The 14,468-nt window shown below is 42.7% G+C and overlaps 1 protein-coding gene across 1 annotated transcript in view; it reads left to right on the top strand.

Annotated features, from left to right (window-relative positions):
• Positions 1-14,468, top strand: part of CACNA2D3 (calcium voltage-gated channel auxiliary subunit alpha2delta 3) — a 795,852-nt gene that overhangs the window by 179,690 nt on the left and 601,694 nt on the right. The gene's annotated exons all lie outside the window — the stretch shown is intronic.

Here is a 14,468-nt window from a genome sequence, read left to right as displayed (position 1 = left end):
AGTATTTTTAACAATCCATTTTTCATTGGAAAAGAAACATGTTTTGTGGGTTGATATATAAGTCTAATATATTACATGCAAACGTTTGAAGTGGAGTTAGTGAAATCTTCAGCCTAATTAAACAGGACCCAAAGTCTTCCCGGGCTCTCTCCTTAGATTTGAAATGATATGTTATTATCATGTGCACTATCTTAGACAGATACACTGCTGACACATCTTAAACTTTTGAAAGTGTAAAGAAAGACACAGAAATCCCTCCAGGTATTTCAAACAGGAAGAGCTTGAACGGAGAATTCAAGGCTGAGGGAACAAATATCAGAGAAAGCCAACTCTAATTTTTAGGAAACCAGGAAGTGTGGGGATCCCAGGGGATGTGCCACCTGTGATTTCAGCTGCCTGAAGTACTGAGATGGATGATTTGTTGGAACATGCTGGAAGCTGCTGGCAAAGCCTCCTGCTGCCCTCAGCTGAAGCCCTAATACCTGTGGCTCATTGATTTAGAGTCAATAAGACTGCTCTGCTTCTCCTGCTCTCCCATGTCTCCCAGGAGGCCTCTCATTGGCTGAATCTAACCTGGACCCTTCCTGGAGGATTCTGGGAAATGTAGTTCCTGGGCTACAAGTCTCCGCTCTACAGGACCAAGGGCGTTACCAACAATAAGCACAAGGGTATTTACCAGTAGGAAACTTTATATATATAATTCTATATCTAGCATGTTGAGAAAAGTAGTTAGCCACTTCCATAGTTTTTCATGGAATATATACAGTATTCTAGTGTCATTTGGTGATACAAACGATAGTATTTTGCTATTGCAAATGTTCAGAATTAAAATCCATGACTTGTATCCTGACCTATTAAACTTTAATAAATTCACACTGACCAAAGAAATGTGTTTGGGCAGATGGACGCATGACTGGAGGAAAAAGAGCTTATATAATTATGCATCCCCAAAGTATATGTTTTCAAATGATCTCTTAAGGGGCCAGGGGTGGGAATCTTTCCAAAGTGCAAAGGAGAACAGGGAAATGATGGACTGACACAACATGGAGTTGTGTTTACTGGGAAGGACTGTCTGGCCTGGAGCCCTGTGGAATCATTTATGGCCCTGCTTCTGACCCCAGGGCTCTCCAGAATTCCATGTTAGAACTGCATAATCAGGTTAATACACATTTTGGACAGATTTGAGCTCAAAGGACACCTGACCCTTCTGGCATGGATGTCTGCTGTGTTCTGCCTTCCAAATATCCAACCCCCTGGCTCGGGCAGCTGCACCCTGACTGTCTTTCCTCATTCTAGACAATGGTGGGGGTAGGGTGATGGGTGACACATGGCCTAGGCCTGGGCAGTCTGTGTATTTCTCTCTCGGACAGTCATTTATCTCAGGATGGGTGCTTGACTTGTATCAGCCCGAAGAAACCCCACTAGGGACTTTTTTTGGAAAGATGCGGACAGAGATGCTCTCTTTTTACTAGCGTGGCTCAGCTACTGGGATATACTGTAGAGGTGCCACAGCTATGTTCCCTTAGCCCTATAAGGGGAGTGCTTGCTGAGAACAAAGCCCAGCAGTGATACAGGCTGTGTGTGCAGGCTCACACATGCAGGCATGGAGCTGTATGGTGATAGGGTTTATACTCTGAATCCAGCTGTGGCTACAGCTGGCATTAGGCTGGGCATTTTACTTTTATGAGCCAATTAGTTCCCCCCCACACTTTTTTTTTTTTCAGTTGAGTCAGTTTGATATATCTGTCACTTGCAACTAAATGCGTCTTACACACCACTCATTTAAAAAACCCCAAACCTGAGTCCATTCTATAATTTTACCATAGGGCACCTCTTTTGGACTTAGATGTTTCTGCATTGAGACACTGCCACCCCACCTCCATTTTTGGTGTCCACCTGGGCTGTAGCCCCCTAAAAGCAGACTTGGCACCCTTTTCTTCAGTACCTTACAGAACTGTAAGCTCTCCATAGCAGGAATCGAGTCTACTTTAAATGAATCAATAGCTCCTCTCTCTGCTTTCAGGATTTACTTCTGGGCTGTGACTAATTGAAGCTCCATGAAAGTTAGGGGTCCCCGACCTTCACCTGCATGATGTCCTCGGCACAGGTCATCTCGGCCTCAGAACTTGCTTAAGGTTCCTATACCTCCTGGCTACATTGTGAACACCAAGCTAATGTGACTCTTGACCAACCTACTCCTGTTTGATGCCTCTGGCTCAGATCACACACAAACAAAATCCCTTTTTAATTTTCAATCTCTAGTGTGAAGATTGGCTACCACCAGATCGTGTAATAACAGTGCCCAAATTGAAACAGATATAAATATGTGTTGCTTCCAGTCCTTTATAAGGGGGTTGCAAAGTAATTACAAGCATGCAAGAACAAAGCCATGAGAGAATCACTGTGTGGTCTTATTAATGTCTCTTTCATCAAGTCATTTTTGTCAGACTCTGTGTGTGTGTGTGTGTGTGTGTGTGTGTGTGTGTGTGTGTGTGTTTTCCATTTTAGGCTTTGGAGTTGGTTCATTCAGATTTGCATTACATAGAAGGAGAGCTGTGTTAGCGTTATGATTCCAAGACCCCCAAATCATCACCAGGCTGTGCAATTGTAAAATGTGATGTGATTGGAAAAGTGGAGCTTGTTCCAGCTGAACTTGGCTTTGGATTCCTATGATTTTCTGGTAATAGATGCTGTGCTTCCTGCCCCCGCACTCCCACGCCCTTTCTTTTCTATGCAACATCCATTACTCTACTTCCTGGTACTCTACTTTCTGATTTTCCATGAAATCTGCCTCTTCCTAACTCTCAGTCCACAAGGTTTGGATGGAGCAGATTCCATTTACCTGGTCTGCTGTTTCCTCAGACAGCCACATGGTTTGCCCTGCACTTCATTCTGGTCTCTGTTCAAATGTCAGTTCTCAAAGAGACATTCCCTGGTCACCCTCACTAAGATAGCATCTCTGGCCCTTTTAGTCACATGAGCTAATACATCCTACCTTGTGTAGTAAGCACCTTTGAGTTAGGTTTCTGTTCCTCACTGGTAAAGAAGTCCAGATGGGAATGCTGCATTTGTTCAAGCTCCTTTAGTGTTTGTTCTCGCTCTGCTCCAAGGTCCTAGCACTCTGACCTCACCAGGGGCTGGTCCAGCATCCCCACAGTAGAGCCCTTGGGTAGTTCCCTGACCTAGGCCTGAGTTGGAGCTACAGTGCCTGTCTGCTCTCTGCCAGGTAACTTAATGGAGATTTAGTGGGAGGCTATGCAGAGAGATGATGTGCCTGGATGTGTAAAGTAGAGACAAATTCCAAGTGAGTGTACCCAAACTTCCCTCTGACCTGAAGGTGCCAGGAAGGTTCGTTCACCCTGTCATTTGGTATACACACATGGGGTAACGTGGCAGGGATATAAAGTGTAGGAAAGGGTGCCTGGTGTTATTACCACTAAAATTCCATTCTCCAGGAGCTCAAAGCCCTGAGAGGCTGGATATGTTAGGAAACTCTCCAGCAACTGATAGCAGATAGGTACTGAGAGCTTTCTCCATTCATCCATCTGCCGATACTTCTGAAAAATGCAAATCTTTACATTGACTTAGCTCTTGAAATGGCACTTGTGTAATGTATTTAATTACCTGTACTCCCTCTGTCTTCCAAGCTACAATGAGGCCTTCTTTGTTTTGTTTTTTATCTTTCTGTTTTTTTATAGTCTAAATATGTAGCATAGGGCCTCAGTCAATAATAATAGTTGATAATTGTCAAATTAATAGAATAATAAGTAACAATTATTGACTGTCTGCAATGGCCAGGCATGGTTCTAATCCCATTACATATATAAATTTATTTAATCTTCATAACAATATTAAGGGGGTAGTTAGTACTATTTATTTGTTTTGTAGATGAAGAAACTGGCTCACAGAACTATTTAGTGACTTGCCAGAAATCACACAGCTGGCAAGTGGAAGAGCTTGGACTTGGGCCTATATGTATCTATGCAGTATTCACTTTAATAATGTGCAAAAATAATACAGTAGTCATATATTTTTGCTATGTCACCTAAACATATATTAGAATGTTTGTAACAGAGTGTCATAGGCTGCTTATCTACTGCATATTTACTGAATCATGCTTATGTGTAAATGGTAAGTATTAGAGAGATTTAAAGATGGGTAAGTTAGATCTGAGAAGCTTACAGTCTAGAGTTAGTGATAGAAATCTATTCACAAAGAGGTCCTATGAGGCGATGGGACTGAGTATTATAGTAGAGATACAGTTCTCTTGAAATGTACAGGAGATGGTGGTTGATGCCGGTCTCTGCCAGGAGAGGGCTCTGAGAAGAGGTGGAAAAGGCAGGCAAGTGAGAGGGAGAACCATGTGATCATTGACCTAGGAGTAGGGCATCTTCCTGTGTGAAGTTGATGCTTCACAACCTGAGGCCTTGTGTTCCCTCCAAGCCAGTAGATTAGATGACAAATCATTGATAAGAACAGCATTGAACAAATTACTGACCAGCTTAAACTTTGAAAACACCTCCTAGATCCCAGGAGGTAAAACTGACATCAATAAAGAGAGTGTGTAACGTGATTGGCCAGGACTGGTTTGAGGTTGACAAGGTGGATAACTGGCTCCCGGCAAACATGGAGATGTGCCTCTGAAGCCTAATCTGGGCTGGAGCTGCTTGGAAGGGGAGCCACCAGGCCTTGGCTCTCTGGTTGTCTGGGGCTCTGAGCAGGAAGCCACGGGGCCCAGAGAGGACTGTGTCTGGGAAGGCCCCCTCTGTGCAGCTGTGTGTGCACAGACACCCCCACACATCAAAACAATTTGCTGTCCATACTTTTTGGAGTGAACCCTTCTTGGATAGTGAGCACTTTAAACAGATTTATTGCATTAAAGAAGTTCTTAAACTGTTTTTTCCTCTTGGGAAAATGTGTTAAATCCAAAGAAGTACTTGTATATCTTCAGTGAATTTAAGGCTCACGTGAGAAGCTTTAAATGCAGATTCGTGGGCCCCACTCAGAGGGTTGATTCAGTAAACTTGGAGGAGGACTGGGGCGCCGAAATTTTAAAACTATCCAACTCTCCTCCCCACCTCCACCTGCCAGACAGTTTCTAGCCAGAGAGGTCGTAGAATCTCATTTTGAGAAGCCATGAGCCAGAACACAAATTTCTGAATGAGGGTATATAAGATATACCTCTACTGAGCAGGAAGAAAATATTAGAATGTGTCTTTTAAAATATCTTTCTTTGTATATGTTTTATAATATATCAATTCATAATAGAGGAATAATACATCAAGATAATGTACACAATAGTGATATTTATGTAATTTGTATATAAATGTACCCGTTTGCAGGCATATGCTAACTTTTTTGCTAATAAGGATATGCATTTAAAAACATTCAGACAGTTTAAAGGAAATTTTGGGGATTTATCTTGCTGAAATAGGCCAAGCATATTGTGTCACAGATAATTAGAGGAAGAAGTAGCAGGTATTACACTTCATTTATAATTAGTGAATAATAAGCGTTATTATTAAGGTGCACTGCTGAGTTATGCTTGCATTGCCCCTCTCTCTCACCTCTCTGTTTCCAGGAGCCCATCTCCCTGTGATTGCAGCAGGGAGTGCTTCATTACCTGGTAGCTGGACCTCTTGATTAGACTGGGTTCCTCCGACGCAGAGCCAGTGTGTCCTTATTCAGCTTTGTGTACCTGTCCCCACCACAGGGTCTGGGTCCTCCAATGTTTGGTAACTAAATGAAGGAGAGAGGGAGGGAAGGACTCTAACCTTTGCTTTCTGTCATTGCCCTTGGCATAATGGGAGGCATAAACAAGAACAAATTGTGTTTTGGCAAAGATAAATGGTTTTTCTCTATACAGTTCTTTTCAGTCTAATATGCCATCTGATCAGAAGGTCTCTGTTCCCTAGGGAACTTCTCTTTGAATGGAGACATAGACTCACAGGACCTGGTTTGGGTTCCAGCTCTGCTGTGACCTTCATATAATTTGCTGTTCCTCTGGGATTGGGGTGGGTGTCTCAGTTTCCCCATCGGTGAAATAAGGGAGTTGGAGTGTCCCAAACTCCAGGGATTCCTGTTTTGCCTTCATAATTTTTGTATCACCTATTGAAATGTTGAAGAGGATTTTTTTCTTTACTACAATGAATTCCTTAAGTTTACTTTAAAAGCAGCCTTTTTAAAATCGCTAACGTTGGAGGAAAACCAGCTGGCCATAAAAGAAGACACATAAGGCAGTAGAGTGAACCCTCAACAGCCTTACTCGGTTCTAGCTCATTGCCATGGCCCGTAGGGCTTGGAGCCAAGGGCCCGTGGGGAGAGGGGGATGAGTCCAGATTGGAAAGGCCTTAGAGGTCCAGAACACTGGGCTGAGACTTCCCTTCTCCTTGTCTCAGTCATGAGGCTGGAAGGGGTGGTACAAAAGAAATACTTTTCTCTCTCTGAGGTTCAGTATTATTTAATACGTTGTCTAGTGACTACCTACTTCCCAAAGTACCTGAATTCCTACACGGTCCCCACTGGCCTCAGCCTCTGACCCTGGAGGATTCCAGGATTCCAGGCTTTTTTTTTTTACCTTAGCTAGGACATGATTAGTTACTGGGTCTCTCATGTTACCCTTTTTTTTTTCTTTTTGCAAAATTGCATGTTTAGTGTTTGAATCACAGCTTCCCAGGAAACCAGGTGTCTCTTACAGCTGTTTTCAGCTTAAATAAATATAGGGGTTTGGAAAGATCCCACTCGTATCATGACATCTGTCCTCCCGTGCCAGGATTTATAGGATCCTGCCCTGTATCTATGGACTGAGTGTACTTCCTGCCTTAGACCCTTGCTGGGGGCTAAGGAGGGTTAAAATAAATGTTCCCACCCTGGAGGGGGGGGAAGCCATATCCTTGCTCAAGAGGTTTGATGACCCTGCCTTGAAGTTGGGCTGTTGTTAGTTTAGGCCTGATTTATAGTGGTCCTTTTGTAAGTGTCACTTCTTGAGAAGTGCATGGCAGTGGGGAGAGATGACAGGACATAGAGGGCTCCCTGAGTAACAGGTATCATGTGTCTCATCCAGCATCTGGTCCAGCCTAACACCAGGGAGGACAGCAGTCTGAAGAGATCCTTTGGGGCTGTCAGAATAGCCTGCATCAAGGAGCATAACATGGAGTCGACTTCTCCTTTAGAATACTAAATGGCCTTTGCCATAGTTTTGTTTCATGTTCATAATATTTAGATGTTAATTGTATTTGGGATCTCTGTGAACTGGTTTGCCATCACATAATTGTTACCTGTTGTTCTTCTCATGCATCTTTTTAAATTAAGAAACTTTACTTTTAAGAACAGTTTTACATTTTGAGAAAAATAGAGCAGAAAATACAGAGTATTCCCATATGCCTCTTCCCTCCTCCCACTCCATCCGGTGTCTCCTTTTATTAACATTTCGCATTAGTGTGGTACGTTCGTTAAAATCAATGAATGAAGGTTGATATGATATTATTAACTAAAGTCCATAGTTTACATTGGAGTGCACTATTTGTGTTGTACAGGGTCTTAGTCAGTTTGGGCTGCTATAACAAGGTACTATAGACTAGCAGGCATGTAAACAACAGAAGTTTATTTCTCCCAGTTCTGGAGGCTGGATATCCAAGATCAGGGTGCCAGCATGCTCAGGTTCTGGTGAGTGCCCTCTTTCTGGCTGCAGACAGCTGATGTTTCATTGCATCCTCACATGGTGGAAAGAGAGAAAGCTAGCCCTCTGTCCTCTTCTTATAAAGACACTGATCCCATTCATGAGGGCTCCACCCTCATGATCACTCCCCAAAGCCCCACCTCTAAACACCATCACATTGGGGATTAGATTTCAACATATAAATTTTGCAGAGATACAAACATTTGGTTCTATGGGCTTTAACAAATGTATAATGTCATGTATCTACCATTTCAGTATCATTCGGAATAGTTTCACTGCTCTCAAAATCTGCTATGCTCCTGGCAACCAGCGATCTTTTTACTGTCTCTTCATATAATTTTTTTTGGAACTTTGGTTAGATCTACTTGATTTTGTGTCTCTGAAGTCCTGTGCCTTCTTGTCTTATGTGGAGTGTTGGTAGAGCCTTGACCCCATGTGGAGAGCCCTGCTGTATATTTTCCATGTGGGGTCACCCTGAGCGCCCCCCCCCCCCATCTCCTAATCACTCACATAAGGAGGGAGAGGTAGGGAGGCCAGTAGCTGGGCCTGCAAATAGCAAAGATAGGATTAAATCCCCGTCTGCTCAACCCCAGATCTCCCTCTCTTCATCAGTGTACTTTCCTGCTGGTGTGGGCTCTTGATGAAGAAGTGATTTAAATGCTCTTCTTAGGGTTATAATACTTACTCCCTTTTATTTTGGAGATCAGCTGAAATAGAGATCTTTATTCTGCCTTATTAATTATAAGTCCTTTAGATGATAATTTAAGATGATAACTTCAGTTTTTCTGCTGCTCATGTTTCTATCAGATTTGATAGATGCCTTGTAATAAACACCCTTAACACAGAACCTGCTTATTTCTATGTTAAACATCAGAAGTTTGGGGGGCACAGATAAAGAATCAGAAATAACTTGTTTTGGCTGAGTTTTTAAAATCACCAACTCCTTCTTCGTTGAAGGCTCTTTTGGGGTCTGTTTGCCAGGTGACCCCATGGATCTAGTAAGATGACTCAAGGCTTCCCTCTGCCCCATCCAAGGTAGAACCTGTGCATCCTTGCCTGGGGACCACTGTGCACACACAGACTGCCTCAGGACCCTTCTGTGCACTGACTGTGGGCCCGCCTTCCTCTCCCAGACTTTCAGCCCCTAGAAGGCAGGAACCTCTCTCAGGGCCTCGTACACTGTGGGCACTTAATAAATGTATATTCAATAAATGTAATTATATAGGGCTATTTGCTTTTCAAAGCAGGCCTGTATATAGAAAGTCACATCTTACATTTATTCAACTCTCATGTGTCAATACAAAGAAGTTAATGTTTCTTGAAAGAAAATTCCTAGATTGTTCTGCGCTTGGGTTCATTAGAGTGATAAGTTGATTGCAGCACAAGACTTGATTGATCAAGAACACCCAGTGTGCCAGCCAGGTTATGCACCTGGACCATAGCTCAGTTCTCTAACCATTCACAGGCCCCTTTGCTGCCTGTGAATGGGCTCAGCATAGACGATTATTGTTCTTTTTGGAATTTGGCCTTCACTGTTCTCAACCTGAGTAAGTATTGACACGTTTAGGTGTTCTTTTTTATTTCACTGGCTGGCATTGTGGCCAAAAGAACTGGGATCGTGATTCATTGAAACATTTTAACTGCAAGATAAAATATTTTTTAATTGACGGAATTTTGATATTCAGGTCAAAATGGGTAATTTTCTGGTAGTTTTATTGCCAGTCCTCTGATACCTACAATATTATGTTTTAGTTAGAAAATGCTTGATTCTCTGAACTCCCAGATATTTATTTCCTTTTAAATGGAAATTCAAGGCACATTATCAGGAGTCTTGTTCACAGAAGAAACGCTGCTATCTCTTTACCCGTAACTCAAGTTTTTCTCATTCTGTGGCTATTGCAAATGGCATGAAAATTATTTGCTCATCCTTTTTTTCTGTCAAGAAGAGATATTTTTGTGTTAGAAACACACCTAATTGCCACTCTTTTTTCGATTAGCATCCCGCAGTAGGAAGTAAGAGGTTCCTGGCTCTGTCCCAGGGAGGGAGAGAGAAAATGGATCTGAGGTGGTGATGAGGATGGTGGTGATGGGCGGGGGGGAGGGCAAAAAGGCATTTCAGGGAGCAGGGGGCTGAGTTTCTGAGCTGTTTTGCAGTTGGCACTCTCATTTCCACAATCACACTGCAGGATTAAAGAAGAGGGACTTAGGAGTATGGTATGAAGCAGAGCAAGAAGCGCCCACACCCTGAGCCCACTGAGCCCGTGGATTGAATCTGTCCAGGACTGGCCTCTCACAACCATTCGTTCTGAACATTGCGCTTTCTCATTAGGAATCTCTCATTAAGAGACATTCCTAAGAGGCAGCTCCTTTTAGGAATTTTGAAGCAAAGACTTCCTGGCGCCTGTCAGCAGTACCAGCCCATCTGTCACTCCTCCTCCCCACTACCCCTAATGGCTCCCCTGACTCTGCACCAAGCTGTTTGCTCCTTATCTTTCCAGAGCATTGCTGTGTTTATCTTTATTTCGCTATGCTCCTTTAATTTTTGTCTATCTGACTTCTCATTATTCGCTTCCGTATCTTTAAAATCATCAATGAGCTGCTTTTTTCTTTTTAATTAGATTTAAGCCTCTTTTGTCCACAAAGCTTCCTGGAAAATCACACCACCCATGCGTCCATCATGGCAGCCTGTAGCCTGGCTTTGTTAGGGGACGGTCTGCCCTGTCCTGGAGTCTCTTCTTTGTTAGATGGATGTCTGTCTCTGTTTAATTGTGGCTTCCTTGAATTCTTACCTCCATTTCCAACCTCAGTACACCTGCTGCATCTGAGCATCAGGAACCTCTGTTCTTTACCCTGCTGTTCAGGTGGTTGCCTTCGGAGACATGTCTGTGAGTGCTGGCCACCATGATGTACTGGACAGAGAGCCCTTGGGTTTGGAAATTGCCTGTGCAGTTGTCTTGTGTTTTGGCTCTTGATGCAGCTTTTGATGTCTTATGATCAAAGTAGTTGAATTCAGTTGTACCTTCAGCTCTGACTGTACATCAGGGTAGAGTTAACAGTTCTGCCCAGTGAGCAGGGGTCCCTTCCCTATGCCTGTTCAATCTTCACAACTTTATGGTGAGAGAGTTAAAAGCAAGGCCTTTGAAAGGGAAGTGGACTGCCCCCCTCCCCCCCTTTAAAAAAAGGTGTTCAAATAACTGCACTCTTGCTAGAAACTCCAACTGGGTTTCCAGTTGCCCAATTTAACTTTAGTTCTTATTTTATTTGTTTAAATGGATATAGTTTCAATGAGTGTAGTATTTTCCTGATTGAGGCTAATCACTTTTCTGTTCATTATTTTATTAATCCAAGCTTTATTAAGTATCTGTTATACTTCAGGTGCTGTGCCAGGCCCTGAGATAGAGAAATGAACATGATAGACATGGTCTTTCCCTCATTGAGCTTAAGCTCTGGGTATCTGGGGACTCAATGTAATTTATGACATTAGGATAAGTGTACAGAGACTCTACCACAGAGGGGTAGAGCATTTTATTGTTTTTTTTATTATTAATTTTTACTGTAGCATAGTCGCTTTACAATGTTGTGTTAGTTTCTGCTGTACAGCAAAGTGAAACAGTTATACGTGTACATATATCCCATCTTTTTTAGATTTCCTTCCTATTTAGAGCACTGAGTACTGTACAGTACTATATAGTACTCAGTGCTGTACAGTTCCCTGTGCTATACAGTAGGTTCTCATTAGTTATCTTTTTTTAAATTTATTTTTTGGCTGCGTCGGGTCTTAGTTGCAGTGCGCGGGATCTTTCATTGCAGCAGGTGGCCTTCTCATCTTTCATTGGGGCGCACAGGCTTCTCTCTAGTTGTGGTGTGCAGGTTTCTCTCTAGTTGTGGCATGCATGTTCCAGATCGCATGAGCTCTGTAGTTGTGGCATGCGGGCTTAGTTGCCCCGCAGCATGTGGGATCTTAGTTCTCTGACCAGGGATCAAACTGGCGTCTCCTGCACTGCAAGACAGATTCTTAACTACTGGGCCACCGGGGAAGTCCCTCATTAGTCATCTGTTTTATACATGGTAGTGTATACATGTCAATCACAATCTCCCAATTCATCCCACCCCCCTACCCCCTTGGTATCCATAAGTTTGTTCTCTACATCTGTGTCTCTATTTCTGCCCTGCAAATAAATTCATCTGTATCATTTTTCTAGATTCCACATATAAGTGTTAACATATGATACTTGTTTTTCTCTTTCTGACTTATTTCACTCTGTATGACAATCTCTAGGTCTATCCATGTCTCTGCAAGTGGCACTGTTTCATTCCTTTTTATGGCTGAGTAATATTCCATTGTATATATGTACCACATCTTCTTTATCCATTCCTCTGTTGATGGACATTTAGGCTGCTTCCATGTCCTGGCTATTGTAAATAGCGCTGCAGTGAACATTGGAGTGCATGTATCTTTTTGAATTGTGATTTTCTCTGGGTCAATTATGGTTTGCTCAGGAGTGGGATTGCTGGATCATATGGTAGCTCTATTTTTAGTTTTTTGAGGAACCTCTATACTGTTCTTCATAGTGGCTGTACCAATTTACATTCCCACCAACAGTGTAGGAGGGTTCCCTTTTCTCCACACCCACTCCAGCGTTTATTGTTTGTAGATTTTTTGATGATGCCCATTCTGACTGGTGTAAGATGACACCTCACTGTAGTTTTGATTTGCATTTCTCTAATAATTAGTGATGTTGAGCATCTTTTCATGTGTTTGTTGGCCATCTGTATGTCGTCTTTGGAGAAATGTCTATTTAGATCTACCCAAGGGGTAGAGCATTTTAGGTTCTTGTAATCTAAGCTGCAAAATAATTCTCACACTTTCCCAATTTGTGCATGCTTTCCTGGAGCACAGTCAGAGACATCTAGAAGTTTCAGGATGACTGACTCAACACTTCTGTTTTCAGCGTAGCCTGTTGTATCCTCTTGCTCACATCCCAGGTAGATGATCTGCAAGAGAGAGCTTTCCAGTTCCTGGAAACATCAAGTCTTGTAAAATGTTGCGAATTTTGTGGGACCTCTGTCTTGAAGGTATTCTCTACCTGTCTGCCTACCTGCAGACAGGTAGAGAATGCTAATGTAATTTAATATTTCCTTTGTAGTCTCATCAGTGACTTTTAACATCCATTGGTTGTGACACAGTCATTTAGTAAGGCAAACAGAGGTGGTTTGCTTCTGGGTCAGAGGTTGCTAGACCTGTATGGATTTTGAGTTCTTGAGTTTGATTTTTAAACATTTTCTGTCTCCCTTTTTCTTGTCATAGAGTCATTGGTGGCTTCTTACTGCCACTTGCTACCATTTTCTATTTTGTTAGAATGGTGTTCAAACCAAAAGTCAAAAGACCGTCACACATTTATGTTCACTGCGGTGTACAACCCTTTAGTTCTCAGCTTTGTCTCCATTTTGAACATTCTAGGTAACGAAAGGTAGTTGGGATGTAATAACTTTAAAGAGTGATTAATCCCAACAGTTTGTGTGGGTTTACCTTGTGTTACAAGGTAAGAAACCCTTTCAACAAACCAGTTTGTAGCCTCCTTTTTAGACTCACTCTCACCACCAAGCACATTAATTTTTGTGGAGACAGTTCTTGGAAACAGAGCTCTGGCCCCCCTGCCTACCACCCTGTATTCAAAGCCATGCGTGCTGCCAGGTGACTTTTGTAAAGCACATCCCAGTTACATCATCCTTTGCTAAGCTCCCTCTTGGCTTCTCACAGTATGGTCTTCAGCTACTCATCCTATTCACCTTAACTTATGCTGGATGTTTCCTCTTCAAAGTCTGATGTCGCCTTTGCAGCACTTCTCTTGGAGCCTGGAGCAAAGTCTCCTTCCTCCTGGTCCTCATGGCTCTTGGCACTTTGCTTTTGATGACCTGTACTGCATTGATACATGGATATATGTGCTGTTTTTATTTCCCCAGTTGAGGACAGGCCCTTTATGAGCCCAGTGCATTCTCCTTTATTCTCGTAATGCTCTTGCACTTGGTATAGTGGAAGGTCATACAGCACAGGGGTTAGAGCATAGCAGGGACACCTGATTTCTGGTTCTGCCTCTGCCTCTTTGCCCCTCATTCTGCAAGCTATCTCATTTCCATGAGCCGCTATTGAGCCATTTGCAAGATAGAGGTGATAGTATCACCTACCTAATAGGATGGTTGTGAGGATAGAGTCCAGGGTCCAGTACAATTAAAGACAGTGATGTGGTGTTGTTGGTTGTATGATTACTGCTAGTATTACTATTACTTCTACAAGATAGTCATTCAATACTTGTTAAAGTGATTTGAATCTGAACAAATTGGTCTGTGTCAATCACAGACATAAACCCAGGGAATGTCGATTGTAACTCATAGGGTCACCAACACAGAAGCCAACATGCGGAAAGGTCACAAACAAAAAATTGGTGATTACTAAGGTTTTTAAAGGTTCCTCTCAACCAGATCAGGCATGTCCTTGTCCCTGGGGCAACAGAAGAGGCCACCCTGGATGGGATGGCACACAGCTCCAGCAATTTGGGGTTATTCCAGAAATTACCATGTGTCTCCTGAACATGTCACTTTCAAATGTGAGTGGGAGGGAAGGCAGTGGTACTTTACTCAAAGGTATCCATAAACGTTAGAAACAGCCAGTTCCAGAAGTTTGGAATACAGCTGTGGTAGTAAATCCTAACAAAGTTCTGGCCAATAAATCTGGTGGTTCTCTAGTCACCTCATTTAAGTCATGTGGTTCACTTACTGATATAGCTGCTCA

Source organism: Phocoena sinus, chromosome 11 (genome assembly GCF_008692025.1).
Source record: "Phocoena sinus isolate mPhoSin1 chromosome 11, mPhoSin1.pri, whole genome shotgun sequence".
Classification (NCBI taxonomy): domain Eukaryota; kingdom Metazoa; phylum Chordata; class Mammalia; order Artiodactyla; family Phocoenidae; genus Phocoena; species Phocoena sinus.
This window is presented reverse-complemented; position numbering and strand designations above follow the sequence as displayed.